Genomic DNA, 26,605 nt, shown 5'->3' with positions numbered 1-26,605 from the left:
GCCCTAGAGATGTAAATTGACACAAAAATGTTTACAAAACAAATTGGTAGAGATCAATGGGTCTCAAAATGTGGTCCTCCAAACCAGCATCATTAGCATCAGCTAGGAATTTGTGGGAAATGCAGATGTTCAGTCTCACCCCAAATCAGTTGAACCAGAAACTCTGGGTTGGGACCTGGCAATCTGTATGTGTTTAAACAAGCCCACCAGGTGGATTCTAACCACTTGTATGGACAAATCATCCAGATAAGCATAACTAGATTATTAGATGACAGGTCTACGTAATATAGGGGTGAATATATCAAATCCTCTGGGAGAAAAAAAGCTTGGTCAACTTCTGTGGTGTATTCATTTCCTGTTCTGTATAACAAATTACCATGAATTTAGTGGCTTAAAACACCCCACATTTAATAAGCTTTGTAAGTTCCTGTGGATCAGGAGTCCAAGCACAGGTCAGCTGGGTCCTCTGCTTTGGGTCTCACAAGGCTGCAATCAAGGTGTCACTCAGGCTGTATTCTCATCTGGAGGCTCGACTGGGGAAGAATGGTCTTCCAAGCTCCTTTAGGTTATTAGTAGAGTGCATTTCCTTGTGGTTATATGACTGGGCCTTTGTTTCTTACTGGCCATTTAATGGAGGCTGCCCTCAGTTCTTAGAGGCCACTCCAGTTCTCTGCCATGTGGCCCTCTCCAGAGGCAGTTCACAGTGTAGCAATTTGCTGCTTTTTCAAAGCTTTCAAGGCCAGCAGGAGTTTCTCTCTAGTCTGCTAAGATGGTGTCATATATGTCATATAACATAATCATGGGAGTGACCTTCCATCACCTTTACCCCGCAACAGAGTTTGGATATGTGTCCCCACCAAATCTCATGTTGAAATGTAATACCCAGTGTTGGAGGTGGGGCCTTGTGAGAGATGCTTGGGGCAGGAGGGCAGATCCCTCATGGCTTAGTGAGTGAGTTCTCATTAAAAGTGTGTGGCAGTGTCTCACTCTTGCTCCTGCTCTCACCGTGTGACCTGCCTGCTCCTACTTCACCTTCCACCATGAGTAAAAGCTTCCTAAGGTCTCCTCAGAAGCTGAGCAGCTGCTGGTGCCATGCATGTACATGCTGCAGAAACATGAGATGAATAAACCTGTTTTCTTTATAAATTACCCAGTCTCAGGTAGTCCTTTATAGAAACACAAGAATGGCCTAATACACTACATAATGTAACTAATTGAGTGAGTGACTCCCTATCACCTTCTTTTTTTAAAAATAATAGTAATAATAATTGGTCAAGAGCGGTGGCTCATGCCTGTAATCCCAACACTTTGGGAGGCCGAGGCAGGTGGATCACCTAAGGCCAGAAGTTCAAGACTAGCCTGGCCAATATGGCAAAACCCCATCTCTACTAAAAATACAAAAATTAGTTGGGCATTGTGGGCACCTGTAATCCCAGATACTCAGGAGACTACGGCAGGAGGGTCACTTGAAACTGAGAGGCAGAGGTTGCAATGAGCTGAGATCACACCATTGCACTCCAGTCTGGGCAACAAGACTGAAACTCTGTCTCAATAATAGTAATAATGATAATTTCAACCTTTATTTTAGGTTCAGGAGGTACATGTGCAGATTTGTTACATGGGGGTATTGTGTGATGCTGAGGTTTGGGTTACAAATGATTCTGTCACCCAGGTAGTAACCATAGTACCCCAATAGGTAGTTTTTCAGCCCTTGCCCCCTCCCTCCCTCCCCTCTCCTCTCTCATAGACCCCAGTGTCTGTTGTTGCCACCTTTATGTCCATGTGTACCCAGTGCTTGGTTTCCACTTTTTATTTTTATTTTTTTTCGAGATGAAGTCTCGCTGTGTTACCCAGGCTGGAGTGCAGTGGCATTATCTCTGCTCACTGCAATCTCCACCTTCCAGGTCCAAACAATTCTCCCTGCCTCAGCCTTCTGAGTAACTGGGATTACAGGAGCCTGCTACCACACCCAGCTAATTTTTGTATTTTTATAGAGATGAGGTTTCACCATGTTGGCCAATCTGGTCTCGAACTCCTGACCTCAGGTGATTCACCCACATCACCCTCCCAAAGTGCTGGGATTACTGGCCAGAGCCACCACGCCTGGCGAGTTTCCACTTATAAGTAAGAACATATGGTACTTGGTTTTCTATGCCTGTATTAATTTGCTTAGGATAATGGCCTCCAGCCATATCCATGTTGTTGCAAAGGATAAAATGTTGTTCTTTTTTGTGGCTGCATAGTATCTCATGATGTGTAGGTACCACATTTTCCTATCACCTTTATATTTGGTTGGTTAAAAACAAGTCACAGGTTCTGTCTACACTGAAGTCCAGGGGATTATACAAAGGTTTGACTTGTGGTTTAGGGTATGTTCACCATGTTGCAGAAATTATATATATATATATATATTTTTTTTAACAAAATTGACCGCTATTTAGTGTGCTTTTTCTTTGTATATGAAGCACTTTTGAAAAAAAGTCACTGACTACAGTATTAGTTAGCAAGTTGATGTCAAAGACAGATTTTTCTTCCAATTGCAAGAAAAATTCAGTGAGTTTGGAAGAAAAAAGTTATCCTGCTCAGCTGGGTTTGACAGAAACACTGTTTCTATGGCCTCCTGTCCCCCTCCCCTAGTAATGCCTTAAGGCCCTTCTCAAATATCTTCTCTGGAAAGACTTTCCTAATACTTCTAACTGGAAGTGTTCTCCATTTTAGTGCCCACGTGTTATTACATTACTTCGGGTTTACTTTACTATTATTTGGATAGATGATTTGTCTCTCTGGCTGTACAGTAACTGAAGGTAACAGAAACTCAGCAAATAGATGTTACATTCATGAGATCACATATTTTATGTGTGTGTGTGTGTATGTGTATGTGTATACATATATATATATATATTTTTTTTTTTTTTTGAGATGGAATTTCGCTATTGCTGCCCAGGCTGGAGTGTAATGGCACAATATTTGCTCACCACAACCTCCACCTCCCAGGTTCAAGCGATTCTCCTGCCTCAGCCGCCTGAGTAGCTGAGATTATAGGCATGTGCCACCATGCCTGGCTGATTTTGTATTTTTAGTAGAGACAGGCTTTCTCCATGTTGGTCAAGCTGGTCTCAAACTCCCGACCTCAGGTGATCCGCCTGCCTCAGCCTCCCAAAGTGCTGGGATTACAGGTGTGAGCCTCCACACCCAGTCCACATATTATATTTTTGAAGCCTCTCAGGCAGTATAATCTATGCTAATATAAGATTTGATGAATTATAAAAGCAGTTAATTTTAGGTATTGAGGCATACTAAAATCTATCCAGTGTAGATTATCATACTGGGAGAGCAATAGCCTGTCATAGCAGCTTTGCAATCAGATATCCCTGAGATCCATTCCTGACATCTCCAGCTGATGGCTGTGTGACCCAGAGCAAGAAACTTAATGTCGCTAAATCTCACTTTCCTTAATAGAGTCATTACTTAATAAATACCAAGCTGTTCTTAATATCAACTTGGAAGCATGAACATATCCTAACACAGTTCACACCAGGGCACGGACTCCACAGTTTAACCTCATCTCCAGGAAGTTAGCATGCACATGTATCATGTTCATTCAGTAGGACAGTAACCTGCTAGCAAATGTAGACTAAATAAACACTGGATCATTCCTACAGTTATTTATAAATAGTCTCCATCTTTGATTGTGCTTTTAGTAGTTAGAATACTAGAAAAAGAGTGGGTGGAGGGACAGGACATAAGGAATTCCATTTTAATCAATAGCGTGAGAAGGCTGGTCGTTTTCACAAAACCAAGGGAGATGAAATAAGATTGTCCTAAACACTGTTCTGAGGATTACACAGAACATGAAAGGCTGCTTCGAGTGAGTCAGAGCTGGGATGTTATGACAGATCCGGACTCTGTCAAACACTCAGTCCCCCTTGCCAAATGTAGGAATTCACAAGATCAGGCTCAAACTTAAAAGTCAATTTCTTGTAGGCTGGGCACTCACGGCTGTAATCCCAGCACTTTGGGAGACCGAGGCAGGTGGATTGCTTGAGCACAGGAATTCAAGACCAGCCTGAGCAACATGGCACAACTCTGTCTCTACAGAAAAAATCCAAAAATTAGCTGGGCTTGGTGGCATGTACCTGTAGTCCCAGCTACTCAGGAGGCTGAGGTGGGAGGATCACTTGAGCCCAGGAGGCTGAGGTTGCAGTGAGCAGAGATCACGCCACTGCAGTCCAGCCTGAGGGAGACCCCAACTTAAAAAAAAAAAAAAAAAAAAAAAAAGGTCTATTTCTTAACTACCATGCTAGAGTTATTTTCATTCCTTGCAGTCATCGAATCAGTTCCCACAACTTTCTTGATAAAAGGCAGATGCTGCCTTTCCATAGAATAGAGATAGTTATCTTGGCCAAGGTGTTTATGCAAGGGTGCGGGTACTAAGATCATTCTAGATTTGTGCCTTTTTAAAAGTCTGTTGTACAGTTCTGTGTTCTCAGATTAACTGGCATTGTGATTCCTTTTTAAATTTCTTACTCTGTTTCTACAGAGAATATTTACACACTTCCGAATGGTTCCTGATAACTATTCCATTCATATGATAGCATTGGCGTCTATATACTTTGAAAAGATGGTAGTAATTGTTTTTTTTTTTGCCATTTATATCTACTGGTGACCTCCATAACTTGAAGCTACTTTTTAGTGACCACAAAACTTATTTAAATTCCCAATGTATATTGATTATTATTTCCAGTATCTAAAATCTGTTAAAACTTATAGTATAAATAATTACAAAATAACTTTGAGGAGAAATTTAGAGAGTGAAAAGAGTAAGAGAGAAGAGAAAGAAGAGGAGGAGAAGAAAGAGGAGGCAGCCTAGACTTGTGACCGAAGCTTCTACATGGGGTGAAAAAAACGCTAAACTATATTAAGAGTACATTTACGAGATAATGGCAAAGCGAACAAGCAAGAGAAAGGATTTTGACAAATCTCAGTTGACATTATGAAAACTCTCATTGCTTATCCTTGGAGGAAATATAGCAACCACCCGACTACTCAAAAGCAGCTAATGCTAGAGAAGACTCTCCCCTCTTAATATCAAGAAACTAATCCCCACCTTACATGCCATTTAAGTACAAGGAGAAAGTAGGGAGGTATATAGGCTTGTAGTTCTTTTAACATTTGAGAACCCATTTTGGCCCCAAGTTCAGATACCTCAACATTTCTGTCACTAACCTTCTTCCCTCCCTCCTTCTCCTGCTTCCTGACCCCCCAAACCCACCCCTTTGTCTTTCTCTCTCTCTCCCCACCCCTACCCTCTCCTTCTCTTCCCTTGCTTCTGAGTTGGGAGGGATTTGAGAAGAATGAACCCATACCAACTCTGCCCTAGCCAGCATTCAAGATGGCCCCAGGAACCTTGTCTCCTGGTATTCGTGCTTTTTCTGTAGTCTCCTCCCATATGGACTCAGGGTTGGTCTGTGTAACTTATAGGGCATAGTGGGTGTGACAGTGTGTCACTTCCAAGGATGGGTTAAAAAAATGCACAGTGGCTTCCTACTTGTACCCTCTCTGTCAGCTTCCATATTGGGAGGATGCTCACTCATCCTGTGTAGAGGTCCATGTGGATAGGGACTGGGGCCTCCCAATGATGACCAGCACCAACTTGCTAGCCGTGTGACCAAACCACCTTGACAATGGATCCTTCAGCTACAGTCGAGCCTTTAGCTGACTGCGGCCTTGGTCAACATCTTGACTGCAAACTCATGAGAGAGGCAGAGCCAGACCCCCCGCTAGACCACTGCCAAATTCTCGCCTCAGAGAAACCATAAGAGACAGTTAATGCTTATTGTTGTTCTAAGCCAATAAATTTTGAGGTAATAGGTTATGCCACAAGTACATTCTATATAATAGGTATGCAATAGTATACAATAATACAAATACTTTAAAAGTCAGAAATCTAAGGATAAAAAAATTCAGAACTTTTTAAGTAAGAATGTTATCTCCCTTGAGTATTTAGAGCCTCTAGTAATTGTCCTTGTATAATTTGAAGAAGTATGCAAACTTTCCTTCTTTGCTATTTAGAGAAAATGTGTAACAAAACCTATAAGAAATCACTGCCAATCTATTCTTCAGAAGCTGCATCTCCTGCTAACTTTTTTGGCAAAATATCAGTGCTCTCACATTGTATGTGTTTAAAGTTTTAGTCGTCCTTACTTAGTTAAGATGATTATATATGAGTATACCTTTTAGTTAACTTCCTTTTGGCACATGGTTTATTTCATGCCTAGGGTAATGATTGATGCTCATTCAAATGAGCTGATGTGCATGCTAGTTCCTCAGTGCTATACACTAAAATTGCTATTGGCATCTTCCAGAACAAAGATCCTGAGATAGGATCATAATTGTGGATTTCCAAATATTACTTTTCAAATACTATTACATTATGCTGACTATTATTTTCCATTCTGGTGCTTCCTAAGCTCATTACATGGTGACAATTTGTATATGGGAACAATCTGAAGAAAAACAGTTGTGCAATTTTAGATAAAATCAGGATTCAACCAAGATATGGGGTATCTCAAAGTAAAATGTGCTATTCCCATCTCACTGACTCGCTCCCATCTATCTGTTCAGTGTTTGGCTCCAAGTCCTTAAACATTCATTCAGTACACACTATACAGATGTTCAAAGAATGCTTAGTGCTCAACTGTGCTAAGCATTATTCCACACATAGGTATAGAGCAATGACTACGACAAACAAAGGTTCTGCCCTCATGAAGTTGACATTTTAGTCTGGGAGACAGTTAATAGGAAAACAAGTATAAAAAAATATAATGTGGAATATTGTTAAGTACTAAAAAGAAAAGGCCAGGATAGAGGGATAGACAAGGGCCACAAAGTTGAGGAATCTAATTTAGATGGAGGATCAGGGGAGTAAAATATAGGCAGGGACTGGAATTATATAAAAGAGCAAACCATACAGAGATCTGGGGGAGAACATTTCTAACAGGGAAAGATCACGTTTTTAAGTCCTTAGTGAACAGAAGCTTGACATGTGGGAGCTTAAGAGTAAGAGATGAGAGAGGCTGTCAGAGTGCACAGGACGTGATGGCAAAGGGGGATACAGTAGAAGGTGAGATTGGAGAAATAAACAGGAAACTTGCAAGCCAGGGTGAGGACTTTGATGTCTATTCAGTGCATGATGAGAAACCACAAGAAAATTCCAAGCAAGGAAGTTATATGATCTAATTTAATTTTTTAAATAGCACACTGGCAGCTGCATGAAGAATAGTCTGGAGGTAGCAAGAAAGCCAGCAAGACCCCTTGATGTGTTATTATAGTTCAGTCCAGAAACCATGGTGGCTTGTGGGGTGGAAGTAGTTAGTTGAGACAATGAGAAGTGATGGGAGCTGCATCTGCTGCAGAATGAAGGCTATTCTCGGTGATCAGACTGTCCACATTCCAGAAAATGTCAACACCACTCTGAAAGGACACAGTTATTGTAAAAGGCCCCAAAGGAGCCCTGCAGAGGGACTTCAGTCATGTCAGTATAGAACTCGGGCTCCTTGGAAAGAAAAAGTAGAGGCTCCGGATTGACAAATGCCGAGAAGATAGGAATTGGCTGCCATGCATGCTCTCTGTAGTCATGCACAGAAGATGATCAAGGGCATGACACTGGGCATCTGTGACAAGATGAGGTCTCTGTGTGCTCACTTCCCCATCAATGTCATTATGCAGGAGAATGGCTGTATTGTAGAAGTCAGAACTTTCTCGAGCGAAAAATATATCTGCAGGGTTCAGGTGAGCCCAGGTATTGCTTGTTCAGTATCCCAAGCCCAGAAAGATGAGCTCATCCTTAAAGGAAATGACATTGAACTTTTCTCAAATTCAGCTGCTTTGACTCAGCAAGCCACAACAGCTAAAAACCAGGATATCAGAACATTATTGGATGGTATGTATGTCTCTGAAAAGGGGACAGACTGATGAGTAAGATTTAAGAGTTGTACAGCTACAGAAACAAGATGTCGGATAATTCCTAAGACCTACTTATGATATTTTAATAGTAAAAGACAGCTATTGAAAAATAAAGAAGTGATGAGGATTCAAGACACGAATGATGGGATTTTCTGATAGCTAGCACTCAGGATGTAAGGGAAAGAAAAGGATTGAGGATAACTATTGAGTTTTGGTCTAAGAACTGCGTGAAAGGTGGTATTATTTATGGATGTGGTGAACGGTAAAGGAGGAGCAATTTGGGAGGTGGGAGAGAACCAAGAGATCTGTGGCCAGGTTAAGTTTGAGGTGTGTTTATAGATTTCCATATAGGAATGTCAAGTAGGCAGCTCGAAATACAAATCACAAAGATGTTGGACTCAAGATATAAACTTGAGAGTCACCATAGGAGAAATAGCGTTTAAGGCCATGAGACTATTTGCTGTCTCTTAAGGGAGTGAATGTAAACAGAAGTTCTAAGAACCGGCCTTGAAGCACTCTAGCATTAGAGGCTGAAGGTGAAAAGGGGTACCCCGTAAGATAGAAAGCCCAGAAGAGTTTCCGGATGAGGACGATGTTTCAGGAAGAAAAGAAATGAGTGATTCATTCTCTCAATGCTGCAGAGTGTCCAAAACAAATGAGAACTAAGAATAATCTTTTGCACTGGACAAGACGAGGTCCTGGTTGACATTCCAGGAAGGGGCGGAGACAGCAACCTGAGTGAAGTGTGTTGAAAGAATGAAAGGTAGGAAAGTAGACACCATAAAATACAAACAGATCTTTCAAAGAATTAGCTGTGAGGACAAACAGAAAACTGATAGAGTACCTAGCTGGAAAAGTTTATTTCCTCAGATTTCTTATCTACAAGGTGAAAAATTTTAGATAACTCCTAAATCCCAATGTATCACGTTGCCAAGTCAAAAAAGCATCCTAGGGTGAATGCCTGAAAGGCTAAGTTGTGAAAAAGAATCATGACTCAGGTTACTGCTGCCCTAAATATGATGGTGTCATTACTGACTAGGGAGGTTGCTAGTATCATTTGTATCCTATGCCCATGTAATGATTTGAGCTAATAATGGAAATGTTAAGAAATAATTTGAATCTTCTGTTATGAGAACAACTCCCATTTATTAATTTACTTACAGCCATTTCTGTGATTCGAATAAGCATCGTGATTATTTTCTGACAAAAAGAAGTAAATCTCAGGACAGTTCCATGTCCATCTGTAATTAGACCTCATGGCCAAAGGGCCACAACGGTGAGCTATATGACACATCACCTCTGGGCTGCTGTAGCTGTTGGCGGCAGTGATGACTAAGTGAAAATGACAATGGCAGTAGTAACAGATATCATACCACTTTAGAATTTCCAAAGCCTTTTCATAAAAATTAACGTATTTCGGCTAGGTGCAGTGGCTCACGCCTGTAATCCCAGCACTTTGGGAGGCCGAGGCAGGAGATTACCCGAGATCAGGAGTTCGAGACCAGCCTGACCAACATGGTGAAACCCATCTCTGCTAAAAATACAAAAATTAGCTGGGCATGGTGGCACATGCCTGTGATCCCAGCTACTTGGGAGGCTGAGGCAGGAGAGTCACTTGAACCTGGGAGCTGGAAGTTGCAGCAAGCTGAGGTCACGCGACTGCACTCCATCCTGGGCGACAGAGCGAGACTCCATCTCAAAAAAATAATAATAATATTTAATCATATGGACCATTTAAAATGCTCTTTCGTTTGTATTAAATTAGTTCTCCAACTCTGACAGTTTGAGCATGGTTGGCTTAGCTATCCTGATGGCTCCTTCCTGCTATTTTTTTTTTTTTTTTTATGTTTACAACTCATCTTTTCAAGCTCAAGAGCTGTTGCTTTGAAGAGGATTTGAATAAGCATCTTAAACTGTTGGCTCAGCTATTGATCCAACTCGGATTTCCAAAGCTGTTACCAGAATGCTTTTCCCGTACAGATCCACAATGAATGTGAAATGCTGCCTGTCCTCTTTCTCCTGTCTTCCTTTCAGTGACTCCACTTTCTCTACAGTGGCCCTCTGCATCAGGCAGCCTTTCTAAAGAATCCACTGCTTTGGTGTGCGTGTTCTACACGTTGCATTCAGAAGGCACATCCATGCATCACAGGCGTGTAGGTTCTTCAGCATGAATCATGCAAACTTGGTGAACCATAAACCTCTCCCTGTGGATATGAGTTTGTTGGTATTTTAGTCTGCTTGGAAACAGTCTGAGAAACATTAAACCCAGCTTTTTTGAGGTTAGTCCAAATTATTTTTTTAGACTAGAGAAAAAAAAATATTATGTCTCCTAAGGAAACTTGTAACCACGAACAGTAAATTTTAAATGTTTTAAAATTTTTTTCCCTCCCACATCCCCCAGTTGCGCATAGTTGAAATCCCTAGTTTCTCTCACCAAAAAATACTACATGCTAGACTCACACATCAATGGGCTGGGCCTGTGCAAATGGATTTCTTAGATTAAAAGTATAAAAACAAGGCCAGGCACGGTGGCTCATGCCTGTAATCCCAGCACTTTGGGAGACCAAGACGGATGGATCACCTGAGGTCGGGAGTTTGAGACCAGCCTGACCAACATGGTGAAACCCTGTATCTACTAAAAATACAAAAAAAATTAGCGGGGCATGGTAGCAGGCCTACATGCCTGTAATCCCAGCTACTCAGGAGGCTGAGGCAGGAGAATAGCTTGAACCTGGGAGGCAGAGGTTGCAGTGAGCCGAGACCGTGCCACTGCACTCCAGCCTGGGTGACAAGAGTGAGACGCCATCTCAAAAAAAAAAAAAAAAAAAAAAGAAGTATAGAAACAATATATGCTTCATTATACTGACCCCACCAATCTTATCCTTTCTCCACTTCTCCAGTTCAATCATCCCCTAAGTATTCGTGTGTAGTAGGATTCTGAGATGCACAGTACCATTCACGTGCAGAAAAGCACCTTTATTTATAATATATGAAGTCAACTTGCTCTGCTTGGCAGGACAGTACCTAGACCTCACTCACCTATTCAAGGAAACTGAGTCACTTCCTGTTTCAAACCACAGTTCTTCCAGGTTAACTCAATCTCTGTAGCATTTACCATACTCAGCCTCAAAGGACCCCACCCATCCATCCTTTCTTTGTTCGAACCTTTGGGGAAAGAGGAACCTGTGAGAAGAAGAAAACCACAGGGAAATAAGACTTTGAGTTTTGAGAAGAATAAGAGAGCATTATAAAGTGATAAAACCTAAAAACATGGCTCATTAGGAAAGAGTGATGAAAATTCTAATCCTGTGCAGGTCCAGGATCATGAGGGAAGCAAAAAGAATGCCACTGACACTAGGATAGAATATTTCCTGCTGGGCACAGTGGCTTACGCCTGTAATCCCAGCACTTTGGGAGGTGGAGGCAGTGGATTGCTTAAGCCCAGGAGTTCAAGACCAGCCTGGCCAACATGGTGAAACCCCATCTTTACTAAAAATACAAAAATTAGCCAGGTGTGGTGGTGCATGCCTGTAATCTCAGCTACTGGGGAGGCTGAAGCATGAGAATCGCTGGAACCCAGGGGGCAGAGTTGCAGTGAGCTGAGATGGTACCACTGTACTCCAGCCTGAGTGACAGAGACTGTCTTAAAAAAAAAGAAAAAGAAAAAAAGAAAGCTATGTGCTGTCACAACTGCAAGGCATGAGGCCTCCCTCCCTCCCTGGTGTTTCCACATGGCACTTCCCCCGGTGTTTGACATGTCAGCCTCTGTCCTCATTGCAAATCTTCTCTGCCTACAAGCCTCAGTCTCTGCACAGACTCTGCCCTCCTCATCTTGGCTACAGGGTTGTCAGGTTCTTTGGCCTTCTCATCTCACAGCCACAGGAGCTTTTGGGAACTTGTGATTCTCCCTCGTTCCTGGCTCTGGCAATGGGTGTGGGAGGCCTCAACACAGCCAGCCCCTTAGTTACTCTGGCAATGGGTGTGGGGGTCCTAAACACAGCCAGCCCTTGGTTACCCTACTGCAACTACCTCCTTTTGGCTCTGGGCTTGCTGACCTACTTCCAAATACCAAATTGCAGCATGGGGTTTTGCTGATTTTTCATTTTGCCCTCAAATCTATGAGGTTTCTATGATCTCTTTCATCTCTTCTCTTTCTCGTGAGTTACAGGGGAGTAGGGGGTACCGGGTGCCTCAGAAGGAACCCAAGGAGCAATTTCACCATAGTCTTATCCCTCCAAATTTCTCCTAAAAAATATTCCCCCAGTCCAGGAGTTTTACTACTTCCCTCTGTGGAGAGAAACCCCATATCTAACATCCGTCTCACCCAGGAGCATGCTGGAAAATTCTTTGGCTTCAATGTCCAAAGATAGATTCTGGATATTGAATGTCCGGCTATGGGAAACCAAGAAAAGACTTTTCTGTTTTCTCCTTCGGGTGCCTGGTTCTTGAAATTGAAACCTAGACACGTATGCCTATTGTTTTTCTTATAACTTTCAAAATGTATTTTGATGTCAAAATGGAACAATGGTATTTTGCTATCCATCAACTTCTGCCCTTCGCAAGAAGTATGGATGGCTCAACCTCAGCAGGTGGAAAGCTACAGGGAAATAGGAATTACCATCTCAAGGAAAAGAAATGCGCCACATTAGAAATGTCTGATGCATTTTTTGTTTTCAGTCATTCTTGCAACCCAAGGACTGAGTTGTAAGTCAAAGTGTTTATCAATGTTAAGTTTGAACCAAAGACGCAAATCTCCGTTGTTCTTTCCTTCTTAGTAGTTCATAAACTACTTACATGAATATCTACTTATATATTAGAACACTGCTGTGGAGGAAGAAATATTTTTAGTTTCTCATACGGAAAAGTTTTAAGACACACATTTCCATGGAGTATATTTTTCCCACAGTGTTTTCCAAAGCCTCTGTCTTTGGCTCAGCATTTCTCCAACTGGAAGTTTCACCAGTGAGTCCCCTGTGTTCCTGTGGTCCGCTGTAGGGCTGCTCCGGAGTCTCTGGCTTATTTGCATGTGAAACTCGGAGATTCACTCTCTCCAGTTAAAGTCATATCCACAGGATTTACATGAAATATAATATTATATATGGCACCTTTCTATGTAAGGTAGCCAGAAAGTGGCTTTGAGAATTTTTTTTTTCTGAGACTGGGGTCTCTCTCTCTGTCGCCCAGGCTGGAGTGCAGTGGTGCATTCTCAGCTCCCTACAACCTCCGCCTCCTGGACTCAAGCGATTCTCCTGCCTCAGCCTCCTGAGTAGCTGGGGCTACATGCACACACCACCGTGCCCAGCTCTTTTTGTTGTTGTTTGTTTTTTTGTTTTTTTGTTTTGGTAGAGATGGGGTTTCAGCATGTTTCCCAGGCTGGTCTCAAACTCCTGGGCTCAAGTGATCCACTGCCTCCGCCTCCCAAAGTGCTGGGATTACTGGCGTGAGCCACCGCACTCGGCAGGAAATATTCTATCCTAGTGTCGGTGGCATTCGTTTTGCATCCCTCATAATCCTGGACGTGCACAGGATTAGAATTTTAGTCATTCTTTCCTAATGAACCATGTTTAGGTTTTATCACTTTGTAATACTCTCTTATTCTTCTCCAAACTCAGTCTTTTTTCCCTATGGTTTTCATTTATAAGGGAAGAAAAGAAAGGACGACAGGTCTATTTTTAGGGATCTGTTAAAAATTCATTTCGTAATAGTCATAAACATTGTGAAATAACTTGGGACTCATACATACAAATTCTGATTGTTTTAAATTGCTTCATGTGATAATTGCAAACATTTATTGAGCATTTACACATTACTGAACTTAAAACACATAAAAATGCCATTCTCGGCTGGGCGCAGTGGCTCACACTTGTAATCCCAGCACTTTGGGAGCCAATGCGGGCAAATGGCTTGAGTCCAGGAGTTCAAGACCAGCCTGACCATCATGATGGAACCCCGTCTCTACTACAAATACAAAAATGAGTCAGGTATGGTGGCATGCTCCTGTCATCCCAGCTACTGGGGAGGCTGAGGTAGGAGGATCAGCTAAGCCTGGGAGGTTGAGGTTGCAGTGAACCAAGATTGTGCCAGTGCTCTCCAGCCTGGGCAACTGGAATGAGACCCTATCTCAAAAAAAAAAAAAAGCCATTCTCTGGCAATCATTAAAAAGTCAGGAAACAACAGAGGAGAGGATGTGGAGAAATAGGAACGCTTTTACACTCTTAGTGGAAGTGTAAATTAGTTTGACCATTGTGGAAGACAGTGTAGTGATGCCTCAAGGTTCTAGAACCAGAAATACCATTTGTCCCAGCAATCCCATTACTGGGTATCTACTCAAAGGATTATAAATCATTTTACTATAAAGACACATGCACACGTATGTTTATTGCAGCACTGTTCACAATAGCAAAGACTTGGAACCAACCCAAATGCCCATCAATGATAGATTGGATAAAGAAAATGTGGCACATATACACCATGGAATACTATGCAGCCATAAGAAAGGATGAATTCATGTCCTTTGCAGGGACATAGATGAAGCTGGAAACCATTATTCTCAGCAAACTAACACAGGAACAGAAAACCAAACACGACATGTTCTCACTCATAAGTGGGAGTTGAACAATGAGAACATATGGACACGGGGAGGGGAACATCACACACCACGGCCCGTCAGGGTAGGGGACAAAGTGAGGGATAGCATTAGGAGAAATACCTAATGTAGATGACGTGTTGGTGGGTGCAGCAAACCACCATGTCACGTGTATACCTATGTAACAAACCTGCACATTCTGCACATGTATCCCAGAACTTAAAGTATAACTTTAAAAATGCCATTCTTTATAGAATTTGATACATTTTTATCTCAGAGCTTGAAATCAGTTACAACACTGTTTTAATATATGAAATTATTTCAATGTCTTTCCATGAAATGTAGACCCAATCTTCAAATAGCATAGAGTACCTACTATGTGCCAGGTACTCTAATTAGAATCTTCCATTTAATTGTCATTTAATTCTCACAACAACCCTGCTAAGCAGGTGGCATTGTCTCCTTTCCACCTGTGAGGAAACAGAGGTTCACAGCCATTCCACAGCCCCAAGCCTCACATGGAGTAAGAGGTTGAGTAAGATTTGAAGACACATGGCACTTTTAGGCCACACAATGTCCAAGGTATTTAAATGAAGTAGATGACTGGTTGTTTGTAAGCCACACACTTACAGAAAAGACACTAGGAGATGAGCAAAAGGTGTTTCCCTGAGGATGCTGCCCTGGTACCACAGCAGCAGGAGGTGGGACAAGCTGACTTCTACTCTGAGTGAGTTAAGAAGCTCAGGGCTGCTCTGGGATAGAGACAGCATGAACACCTGTGCATGGAGCCATTGTACCCTGGCCATGGTTTTTGTTTTAGATCAGCATCAGGTACAAAAATCCAGAACTGAAAAGAAATGAATGCAACTCCCTTTCTATCAGGTCAGGAGTGACCAGGCCTCCCACAGACCTTTGTCTGTTTCCTTCCTGAGTGAGCCTCAGAGCCTCAGAAGCCCTCTCGCTCATGGTCCTGTATTAAATCATGTTCTTCTAGGTCAAGTAACAAGGGTCCGTTATTCATGCCTCTATTTGTTTATTCATATGTTTATTCATTTTATTCACCTATAAATATTTACTGCAGTAATATTAACCAGCATCCTTGTGGATATCAGAGCGCCACGGATATGAATATGGGAGAAAAAAGAAACCACTTTAAAGAAAGAAATTCCTTTAGAGAGTATGCTTACTATATGTCTTCTTATAGATATGGGACTTTGTAAATGGTGAGTGCTCAGTACATATTTATAGATGAATAAAATGAATAAACATATGCATGAATAGAGGAGTGAATAATGGACCCTTGTTACCCGACCTAAGATAACATAATTTAATACAGGAGTGATTTCTATCATTTTCCTATAAGTAATATATTTCTATATTACATATGATATTTTGATATAAAATATATTTAAAATATATTTTATAAAATAAATCACCTCTAGGCTGGAAAACCCACTCTATGTTGGCCCTAGGAACATTAAAAAAAATTTTTTTAGAAACAGGATCTTGCTATGTTGTCTAGGCTGCAGCACAATAGCTATTGACAGGTGCAGTTATAGCACACTATAGCCTCAAATTCCTGAGCTCAAGAGATTCTCTCACCTCAGCCTCCAGAGTAGCTCCAATTACAGATGTGTGCCAGTGTGCCCAACTTTTAGAGATATTTTTTTTTTCTGGCTCAGAAAAATCCCTCTCAGTATGTTTATTCCAAACGCTTTCTAACCGGTCTCTATGTGTTAGACAAAAAGACTTCCAGCTTCTCAGATTCATCTTTTTGAGATTCATCTCAAAGACTTGCTTAGAGATGACCATACCATCTCTAAGCAAGTTTTCTTTTCTCTCTAACCTGTTCCTAGGGTTCCCACACCTCTCTTGGAGCCAAGGGTCAATAAACAACACCTTCGTCAATCTTTCCATTGCTTCCTCCTGGTCACAGCATGCTGAGTTAGCGTCACTTAAAGTCTCACTTTTGCATCGGATAACTTTTTCTCGTTTGCATCAAGGGTTTATACACTCACTGCCCAATATGCCATTTCCAATATAAACTGGAAAGAACGTCATTTCTTTGTAGTAGGCAGCCTCCCGTCTAGGTCTTCTGTTACAGTGTGTTGGTTATCAGGCTTAGCAGTCAGAAAAATTTAGTCTGAATCTAATCTCTAGTCCTTAGCTTTAACCTGGGTGAGTTATTGCCATCATCTGAAAAAATGAAGATAAAAAGAATGAAGAACAAATGAGATCATGTATGTAAAACGTACAGCATAATATTTGAAAATAGAGAAGGTTTGGCAAATGGAAGTGATGATGCTGAGGGAGGGGGAAGGAAAAACAGAGTAGAAGAAGAAGAGGAGAAAATTGCTAAATAATGAGTAGCCATCTTGAGAGACACAGAGAATGGCCCAGAGGACATGAGAGATTAGGAACGGCTGCGTTTTGTAGGGAAAGGGAACACAAGGGTAGGAATCTTCTGGAAATTCCATCCAAAGAGGACTCAAGGTAATGCAAGTCAGAATGGGTACTTGGGAGCATGGGACAACCTCAGAGCCAAGGTGATATTACATCCCACTGGCACCCACTTCACAATGTGGTCTTAATTTAGCCACATGTTCATGGACAAGAAGTTCAGAGCCAGCTCACGCTGCAGAACTGGGTTCCGGTTTTATAAGCTAACTTACTGTTTGCCACAGATTGTAATCTCTTTCCCAAAGAACAGACATACCAGAAGCCAGAAAGTAGCTTTTAATTAATGAATGTGTCATCTGCAACTCAGTGGTAATGAGGGAAATCCTGTGCCTTACATTCTTTTAAGTGTAGATTCAGGATCTGGATATGTACTAGTGAGGTCAGCAATTCAGCCCTTTACCTCTGATTGTGGGCCAAATAAATGGCTGAATTACTCATGGGGGTGTGGATTTTAAGTGTGGTGGGTAGGGGTTGGGAGGAAGAGAAGAGGGTGTGTCTTTCTTGGCATAGGCCAAAATGAATGAAAATGCTTTGAGTGTTATTATAATCTATTCTGTGACCATGTCCAGGTGGCTTTCTGCCATGGCTCTGGGCACACCCATATGGGCTTAGTCCCTTTCTGTAGGGATTTCACAGTTTCTGGTTGGCAGAGTAAGGACCAAAGCAGGAAGATTTTCTTCCCCACCCAACACACCCCTGACTCCTGCCAAATGTGAGGTGTGGGAGTGATAATATCAACGCAATAATACCAATAGTAACCACAATAAGTTCTTAAGAAACTGTAAAAGTGTACTAAGAAGTTTTTTCCACCTTTTTTGTATGCCAACCATTGCTCCTAAGTTCCTAGACTTCTCGGCAGCTCTGCCTATGGAGTAGCCATTCTTTTACTCCTTTAGTTTTGTAATAAACTTGCTTTCACTTAAAAAATAAGTTCCTAGACTTCTCTTTAGTGAATACTAGAGTTCTACCTGAAAGAACCTAAATTTTCAGGTCATTTCCCAAAACTCAAATGGTAGTGTCATGGACTTGAAAGCAGCCTTAGGGACTGTCCATTCTAACATTCTGCCCATCACAGACATTCCCTGGGATCTCCCAAGGCAGGCGGTCATCCAGCCTGCGAATGGACACATGCAGAGATGGAGAGCCCACTTCCTGAGAAGGCCAAGCCATGATGGGCATCTGTAGTGGCTGCAAGACAGCGTAATGAGGGAGAAATAATATAGGATTGGGAGGCATGGGAATTGGTTCAGTGCTTGTTCTTCCACTGACCAGCTGAACGACCTTGGGGAGAAGTCACTGTGCCTTAGAATGAGTCACTTATCAACTATGAAGCTGTTGGATATGATCTCAGTCATTCTAGCAACAACATGGTCATTTAAAGTTGTTTTTCTACGTCTAGCCAAAACTGGCCTCTCTCTAACTGCCAGCTATTGGTGTTAGTTCTAATTTTGAGAGCTGTAGAGGATGGATCTTATCTCATTGGTATGGCAGCTCATCAAGTATTTGAAGATGGCTGCAATGACCCTGTAAGCTATCTCTTCCTTAGTATAAACATCTCAAGATACTGTAAATCTTCCTTTTATGACTTGGCTTTCAGAATTCTTCCTCCTCCTAACAGTCCTCTTCCAGACAGACTCAACTCTTTAAATTATGGTCCCCAGAACTGGATGCAACATTTCACAACCGGCCAAATAAGAGCCCAGGAAGTACCGGGACTGTAACAACCCAACCCTCCACCACTACCTCTGCCCTTCATCTAGACCCTGTGCTGCTTTTCCCTTAGGTTTGCCTTTGCGTTAGTTATTTCAGCCTCCATCGTCATCTCGTGCCACAGACTGTGCTTGTGGTTGGGTACAGCCACCAGGCCCTTACACATGACCTGCTCTCCAGCCACTTCTCCCTGTTCTGGACATACACATTGAATGATTTCTCCCTGTTCACTATACAATTAATATATATGCATACTATTGTACAAAGCTGAACAATAGCTGCCCAAATTGCAGTATCCACAGATAACATTATTAACTTAGGCTAATACCAATACATTATTTTTAATAAAAATGTCAGCATTCATGGTTTTCCTTACATACTGAGGTTTATTTACTCCCTGTCTCTTATTTTTTTTTTTTTCTTGAGATAGAGTTTCGCTCTTGTTGCCCAGGCTGGCATGCAGTGGCATGATCTCAGCTCACCACAACCTCCGCCTCCTAAGTTCAAGAGATTCTCCTGCCTCAGCCTCCCAGGTACCTGGGATTACAGGGCTGTACCGCCACGCCTGGCTAATTTTGTATTTTTAGTAGAGATGGGGTTTCTCTATGTTGGTTAGGCTGATCTCAAATTCCCGACCTCAGGTGATCCTCCCACCTTGGCCTCCCAAAGTGCTGGGATTACAGGCATGAGCCACTGCGCCCGGCCTCTGATCTTACATCATTCCTCTTACCCTCATTGGAAGACCTCAGTCCAAGCCTGGCTTTTATCCCTACATCAGCCCATCTTTCCAGGCTTGTCTCCACCATTGCCCCTGTTACCCATACCCACCATGGCTCAGACTTCCATACTCCCTGTAAGCTCCTAGAATCTTCCCTCATCTCCCCCATTTGACCTTTTGGAAAACCTCCTGTTCGTCTTTCAAGACGAAGTTCAAATGTTGCCTTCTCCATGAAGTTTACCCAACTTCCTCTCCCATCCCCATTCCATTGGAATCCCCGGTTCTCTTATCTATGTTTCGGTTGATCTTTGATACTGCTCTTTTATAACACATGAGATTGTAATTAATTGGATGTGTCCTACCCTGGGAGCCACAATATCAGTGAGCAAACTTTAGTTTGTCCAAACTGTAGCATATAAAAGCCGTGTCAAAAAAGGAAAAGCTACAACATCTGGTCTACCTGTGAGTGCTCTTCTTTGAATGTTCACATTAATTACCCTGAACCTGGAACACTTTGTTTTAAGACGTGGATGCTCAGACAGTGGAATAAAGATCAAGATGAAGGATAGAGGGAAGAAACAAAGATATGTTCTATTTAATAGGTTCAGGGCAATTAGTTTCAGAAAAGTTTCCTACATTTATATACTATGTGCATGACTATATGCATATGATCTATTTATTAAAATTGTTTTCATTCAGCATGTGTCACATAGACTCAGTTTATTTTTGGAGAGCATAGACTAATATAAAAATAGATAAATCTAGCCATGGCAGCGAATTTGAATGGTATGTTTTTTCTTTTGGTTTTTTGAGTCAGAGTCTTACTCTGTCACCAGGCTGGAGTGCAGTGCTGCCATCTCGGCTCACTGCAACCTCCGCCTCCTGAGTTCAAGCAATTCCCACGCCACAGCCTCCCGAGTAGCTGGAACTACAGGCACGTGCCACCATGCCCGGCTAATTTTTCGTATTTTAGTAGAGATGGGGTTTCACCGTGTTAACCAGGATGGTCGCAATCTCCTGACCTTGTGATCCACCCGCATCAACCTTCCAAAGTGCTGGGATTACAGGCATGAGCCACTGCCTGGCCAGTATGTGTTTCATTTGAGTGTGTATCGGTGACTTTTCCAGTGAAGAACATCCATTGTATCCCAGTCAAATATTAAAAATGAGCTGTTCTCCTGGCTTCTATAAATCAGATTTCCACTCACACAATCCTGGAAGAGTGTATCTGTGCACATGCCTGCCCTGGAACTATCCGTTAGAACTATCCTTATGGTGACATGGAAAAATTTGCCTCATCTGTATAAGATCTCGTCTTTAGACAGAGGAGAAAGGATTGGGAATTTCAGGCTTGAATCTTTCAAAGTGCAAAGCTTGAAAGGTTGAGATTGAGCACAAAGTCTGGGAACTCTGTGTCTCTGCCTCGGTCTGCGAGAGACGGGGCTGGGCTGGTCTCAAAGCTGCTGCCTAGAACTCAACCATGGGCTGGCGTTACCCTTTTGAACTCCCCCTGCCTGCTACAATTCTTCACTGCTCTATCATGAGTCCCAGGACAGTTTCTGCTCCAGACTGTCTGAGGAGCTTAGGGAACTCTGAAAGGAAACCTTTTAAGTCTGCTTTTCTTGAGAATGCTAAACCTGCAAAACTTGGCCAGGCATCACATTGGGTCTCCCTCTGTGGTGACTCAGAAATCTCAAGGAGAGCAGGAAAATCTAGAGGAACACTCATAATGTTGAAAGGGCCAGAGGGCAGGAGGGATGAAATTTGTATTTCCATTGAGTGGGTGATATTTTTCATTTCAAAGCCCGATGTAAAATCTTGCTGGTCTTTAGTTATCTACAGATGGAGAATATAAACACTGCTATTAGAATATTTCATCTCTCCCAAATGAGGCCATGCACAAATTTCCTTCTATGTACACAGCCTTCAGCAACATCCATCCCAAGCGCAGGCAGACATCCAAATCTACTCTTTTTACTTGAAGGGAAACGGTGCTATCTCTGTAGGAGACAGAGGCTCGGAGAAAGGAAGAGAGGGGTCTTGGAAGGTCAAGGCTGAGTTGAGGGAGAGGACAAAATTAATAGGTCAGGAAAGGCAAACCGATTCTAATGATTTCTTTCTATCACTAGCAACATCTACTCTGGAAATGGTTGTCTAAGGTTATGCCCTTTCTGGTAATATTCAGACTTGGATTACTCAAGCTTAGTTAAAAGAATTTGCTAGCATTTAAATGTTGGATTGCTGGCGAGAATGGAAAAGCCTGTCTCCCTTCAGGCAAGGTCCTGCCCTGTGCTTTTTTGTGTACCCCTCTGCCCTGAGAATAACCGGGCTATTTGAAGTTCACACAATCAATAACCATGGAGCTGCACCCATGGGTAGCTCTCCAGTGCTGCCTGCTCATTTAAAAGGTCCTTACAGAGATGGGTCTGATACATAAGTGCCGGCGATCTTCAGGACAAACCCAATACAAGGAGAGAACCTAAGCTTGGTTTTTAACCTTGCTGGGAGAAGGAAGTATCTCTGGTTTTCATAGAGCACTGAAATCTTTTTTGTACTTCTGTCTTTTTCCATTGAAGATGGGATTGTTCTACCCTCTCCAAAGTCAGCCCTGAACCAGGGGGTTTTCCATGACTTTCTGTGACCATCAGCATTCAACTGATGCCTGTTTCCTATACACTTCAGAGAGAACCAGAGCTTCACGAGTCAATTAACACATTCTTAAGAATCAAAACTTAGTTGCTGGGCTGGGCACCATGGCTCACACCTGTAATCCCAGCACTATGGGAGGCCAAGACGGGCGGATCACTTGAGACCAGGAGTTCGAGACTAGCCTGGCCAACGTGGCAAAACCCCATCTCTACTAAAGATACAAAAATTTAGCTGGGCGTGGGGGTGGGCGCTTGTAGTCCCAACTAGTTGGGAGGCTGAGGCAGGTGAATCACTTGAAGCCGCGAGATGAAGGTTGCAGTGGCCAAGATCACACCACTGCATTCCAGCCTGGGCAACAGAGCAAGACTCCATCTCAACAACAACAACAACAACAACAGCAAAGAAAACAAAAAAAGAAAACCCCTTAGTTTCTGAAACTCGTAATGCAAATACATACTCCTCCAAAGGTCTCAATGTTCTTATCTCAAAATACACATTTTATTGCTTTTGAAATACATGATTCACATATCCCTTTGGCATGAATTTGTACGAATCCTTAGATTTAAGTATGTAAAATATAATAAAAACAAAAGTGTGTGAATACCCCCTACTGCAGAGTTATGCAAGCCTAATATTCAAAGGATGACATATTAAATATTATACTTTAAAGACAGAATTAGAACATGAACACATGTATAGTGTCTTTACCTCAACTTCAAAAATGCACAGTTGTTGAGAGCCTGGAAGAGACATTCAGGAATGGGCCTCAACAAGCCTTGCTGTGGTGTGGTCCTGCTTATCCAATTGTTGTTCAGTAATGTGCCTTCCCAGAGGCATAGAAGGCATGCACCCATAAATTCACACCCACAAAAATGTCACCTCATTCCCCAAAGATTGCCAGGCTGGGCATTGACCTTCACTTAAGCAGAGCATCAGTGTGGTGTGGGCCAGCTGCTGGAAGTGGAATTGTTTCTAAATCTGGTTGCCCACACCGTAGAAGGCTTGTCTACACTGGTCTCAGCCATCACCCCCCAAACACACCCAGTTCTTTACCACCTGATTCCCTCAGGGCCACTCTCCTTCCCGCTGCCAGCACCCCTTGGTTGTAGCTTTGGGGATCCTGGATGTTTGAAAGATTCGTTTGTCCACAATCCAGGTATAAGTCTCCCTTCCCTGGATGCTAGGGAGGGCAGCAGCAGCATGCTGCTAATCAATTTGCTAATCAAGAGAGAACCCCTGACAGAGTATTTAGGAAACATGGGGGGGTAGTATATATTTTTGTAAATAGAAACTTGTTTTCTGTTAATAATTAAACCATTTTTCTGATAGCAAAAACATCAGCACAGGCATACTTTATCCATTTATGGTTGGTTAACACACAGAACCTCTTCTACTAAGTAGGGTTAATAATACTTAGTATGTGCCTAGCATTCAACACTCACAACAGCCTTGTGAAATAGGACTATTTTTATTCCCATTTTACAGGTAAGGAAACAGAGACCAGAGGTGCAATAACTTTCTTAAAACGACTAGAATGAGCAAGTGACAGCTAGGACTCGAACACAGGCTGTTGGCCTTCAGGATCTAGGCTCCTAACACCAGGCACCAAAGCCAAGTCAGTGCCAAAGTTATTCCATACAAATGATACTTGTTTTCTCACCCTTTCAATGTTCATGTTATCTCTGCTCTTATTTTCATCTTAATTGTACACCTCCCCTTACAGGTATTTGCAAGTCTCTCACTTTGCAAAATGGAGCTGATACTTACTAAACCTCCTCAAAAAAAGCACGAACAGCCCCAGAGTGGTGATGCCCAAAACTTAAATGACCACAGCAACCAGTGCCGTGCCAATGAGTTTTGGAGCTGAGCTTTGGTCTTGTCCATAGAAGCTTTTAAGTCGAAAGCTTATAAATAGAGAGTTTCTATATTCTGTGAATGATAGAGGTACATAGTTCCAATTATATTCTGTATTACGTGTATGTGCCCTCATTGCATAAATGTGCCTGATGCCCTAGTGGAGGCCACCTTCTTGAAAGCAAGAAACACGCATCCCATTCGTCTCTGTATTTCCAGGGCTCAGCACTAGTGGGTGCTCAATAAATATACTAAATGAATGAATACAAGTATTACTGCAAAGATCAATAAGTCTCATGCCAAAAAAAGAAAGGAAGAAAAAAGAAGAGAGGGAAGGAAGGAGGAGTGAGCGAGGAACAAAAAGAGAAAGAGGGAAGGAGGGTGAGCCTCTTCAGAAAGACGGCGGCTCATGCATGCTCTCTTGGGCATGGAGTAGGTCACTGGCTGGATGTTTAATGGGTTTACATTATTCCTTAACAGTCATTGTTTCCAAATGAGGCATCTCTGATGGCTCCGTGCTGGCTTGTCTTTCTGCCTATGACATTCTCCCAAGAGTTTAGAGTAGGAGAGGATTTTAGAATATAATAGTAACAAGTAAAATTAGCATTGTTTGGACTCCAGGTACCAGTTTGAAATTACGTTGTTTAGAATATAACAATAACAGTGAAATTAAATCGTTGTCTTAAAGTGAATAACGGTAAAGCCATGTGTGATCTGAAAACCCCAGCCTGCCCTTATCTATCAAAATCCTGGTGTCTGAAGAAGTCAAAATGAAAACACACTCTGAACAGATTTCCAGCAGGAGCTTCCACCAGGTTTTCATCATGGCAAGCCCTAGAAATAGTCTGGACTACAAGCCGGTCTGTTAAAACCATGCTCCTTTATTTAATCACTAAGATTTAGTTTGTAAGTTTAGAAATTCAGGAATAAAAGTAACCCACTGAGTGTCAGGCCTGATTTCTAAGTGCTGTTCAGGTGTGATCTCACAGCTCTCTCAGCATTTCCCATACTGCCACCACTTCACAGATGAGAAAAGTGAGGCAGACAACAAGCAAGTGACTGGTCTAAGTGGTAGAATAAAAATATTACCCCAGCTCCAGAGCCTCTGCACTCAACTATCATTGTGTACTGCCCCGTGGTGAATTTCATCTGGGATATGACAAGACCTGCTGATTTTCTGTCCCTTGCCTTTTCTTATTAATGTCTGTTCCTTGGCGACAATGGCATCTGCTGAGCCCCACCCTGCCTCCCCACCCACCTCGCCGCCTGTTCTCTCTCTCAAATCTGAAAGGTCACGGATACACACCCAACTTCAGATAGCATTTAGTTAGCTTCCCCTCCAACACTGAGGAAATGTTCATTACATGCTCCAGCCATTTAACAAGTCTATTTAACTTCATTTTCAATTTAACCATGTGTTATTTCAGTTTCCTTTTCCTCCGTATTGTATAGCCCTGGGAATAAGAGTTGGAAATGTGCCTATCATAAGCTGAGTCACATTTTAAGTGTCCCCTCCTCTCCAGCCACTGTTTTCTTTCTTTCTTTTTTTTTTTTTTTTTGCGGTAAAAAAAATATATATATTCTGTGTAAAATAAAACAGATTCAGAAAACTGCATAAAACAATTCATTATATAATTTGTATATATAATGAATGAAAGAAATAGAACTTTCTACTTGTACTTGCCCCAGAAGCCATGTGACCCATTCCAGTCACAGCCCCTGCCACCTTCAAAGTCAGCATTATATTAACTTATAGTACTTACATCCTTGTGGATTTTTTTCATTGCAGATAATTTTTAACATTTTTGAGGTATAATTGCTATATAAAAGAAAGAGCGCATATTTAATGTATGCAATGTAATAAGTTTTGACATATGTATATGCCCTTGGAAGCATTACCACAATTAAGATAGCACATACTGGCTGGATGCAGTGGCTCATGCCTATAATCCCAGCACTTTGGGAGGCCGAGGTGGGCATATCACTGGAGGTCAGGAGTTTGAGACCAGCCTGACCAACATGGTGAAACCCTGTCTCTACCAAAAATATAAAAATTAGCCAACTGTGGTGGTACACACCTGTACTCTCAGTTACTTGGGGCACTAAGGCATGAGAATCACTTGAACCCAGGAGGTGGAGGTTGCAGAGAGCCAAGATCATGCCACTGCACTGCAGCCTGAGCAACAGAGCAAGACTCCATCTCAAAAAAAAAAAGATAGCAAATACGTCCATCATCCTCAAAAGTTTCTTCCTACCCCATTATAATCCATTCCTCCTGCCACCTGCTCCCTCCTGGTAATCAATGACCTGCTTTCTGTCACTATATATTTGTCTTCATTTTCTAAGGTTTTAAATAAATGGAATCTTTCCATATATACTCTTTTTGTTTGATTTCTTCCACTCAGCAGAATTACTTTAAAATTCATCCTTGTCATATTACATGTATAATAGCTCATTCCTTTTTATTGCTAAAAAGTATTTATGTACATAAATATGATTTCTATGCTTATATAGCATATATATCACAATTTATTCATTCAGTTGTTGATACTTACATCATTTTCTTTTTTTTTTTTTTTTTAGACGGAGTCTGGCTCTGTCGCCCAGGCTGGAGTGCAGTGGCCGGATCTCAGCTCACTGCAAGCTCCGCCTCCTGGGTTTAC

At 42.0% G+C, this 26,605-nt stretch overlaps 1 protein-coding gene and 1 pseudogene across 4 annotated transcripts in view; both read left to right on the top strand.

Annotated features, from left to right (window-relative positions):
- PALLD (palladin, cytoskeletal associated protein) overlaps positions 1-26,605 on the top strand; it is a 436,126-nt gene that overhangs the window by 256,838 nt on the left and 152,683 nt on the right. The gene's annotated exons all lie outside the window — the stretch shown is intronic.
- Positions 7,417-8,186, top strand: LOC105524397 (annotated as a pseudogene).

The sequence above is a fragment of the Colobus angolensis genome, unplaced genomic scaffold (assembly GCF_000951035.1).
Source record: "Colobus angolensis palliatus isolate OR3802 unplaced genomic scaffold, Cang.pa_1.0 Scaffold5, whole genome shotgun sequence".
Classification (NCBI taxonomy): Eukaryota; Metazoa; Chordata; class Mammalia; order Primates; family Cercopithecidae; genus Colobus; species Colobus angolensis.
The sequence above is the reverse complement of the archived record's forward strand: the minus strand, read 5'-3'. Positions and strand labels throughout refer to the sequence as shown.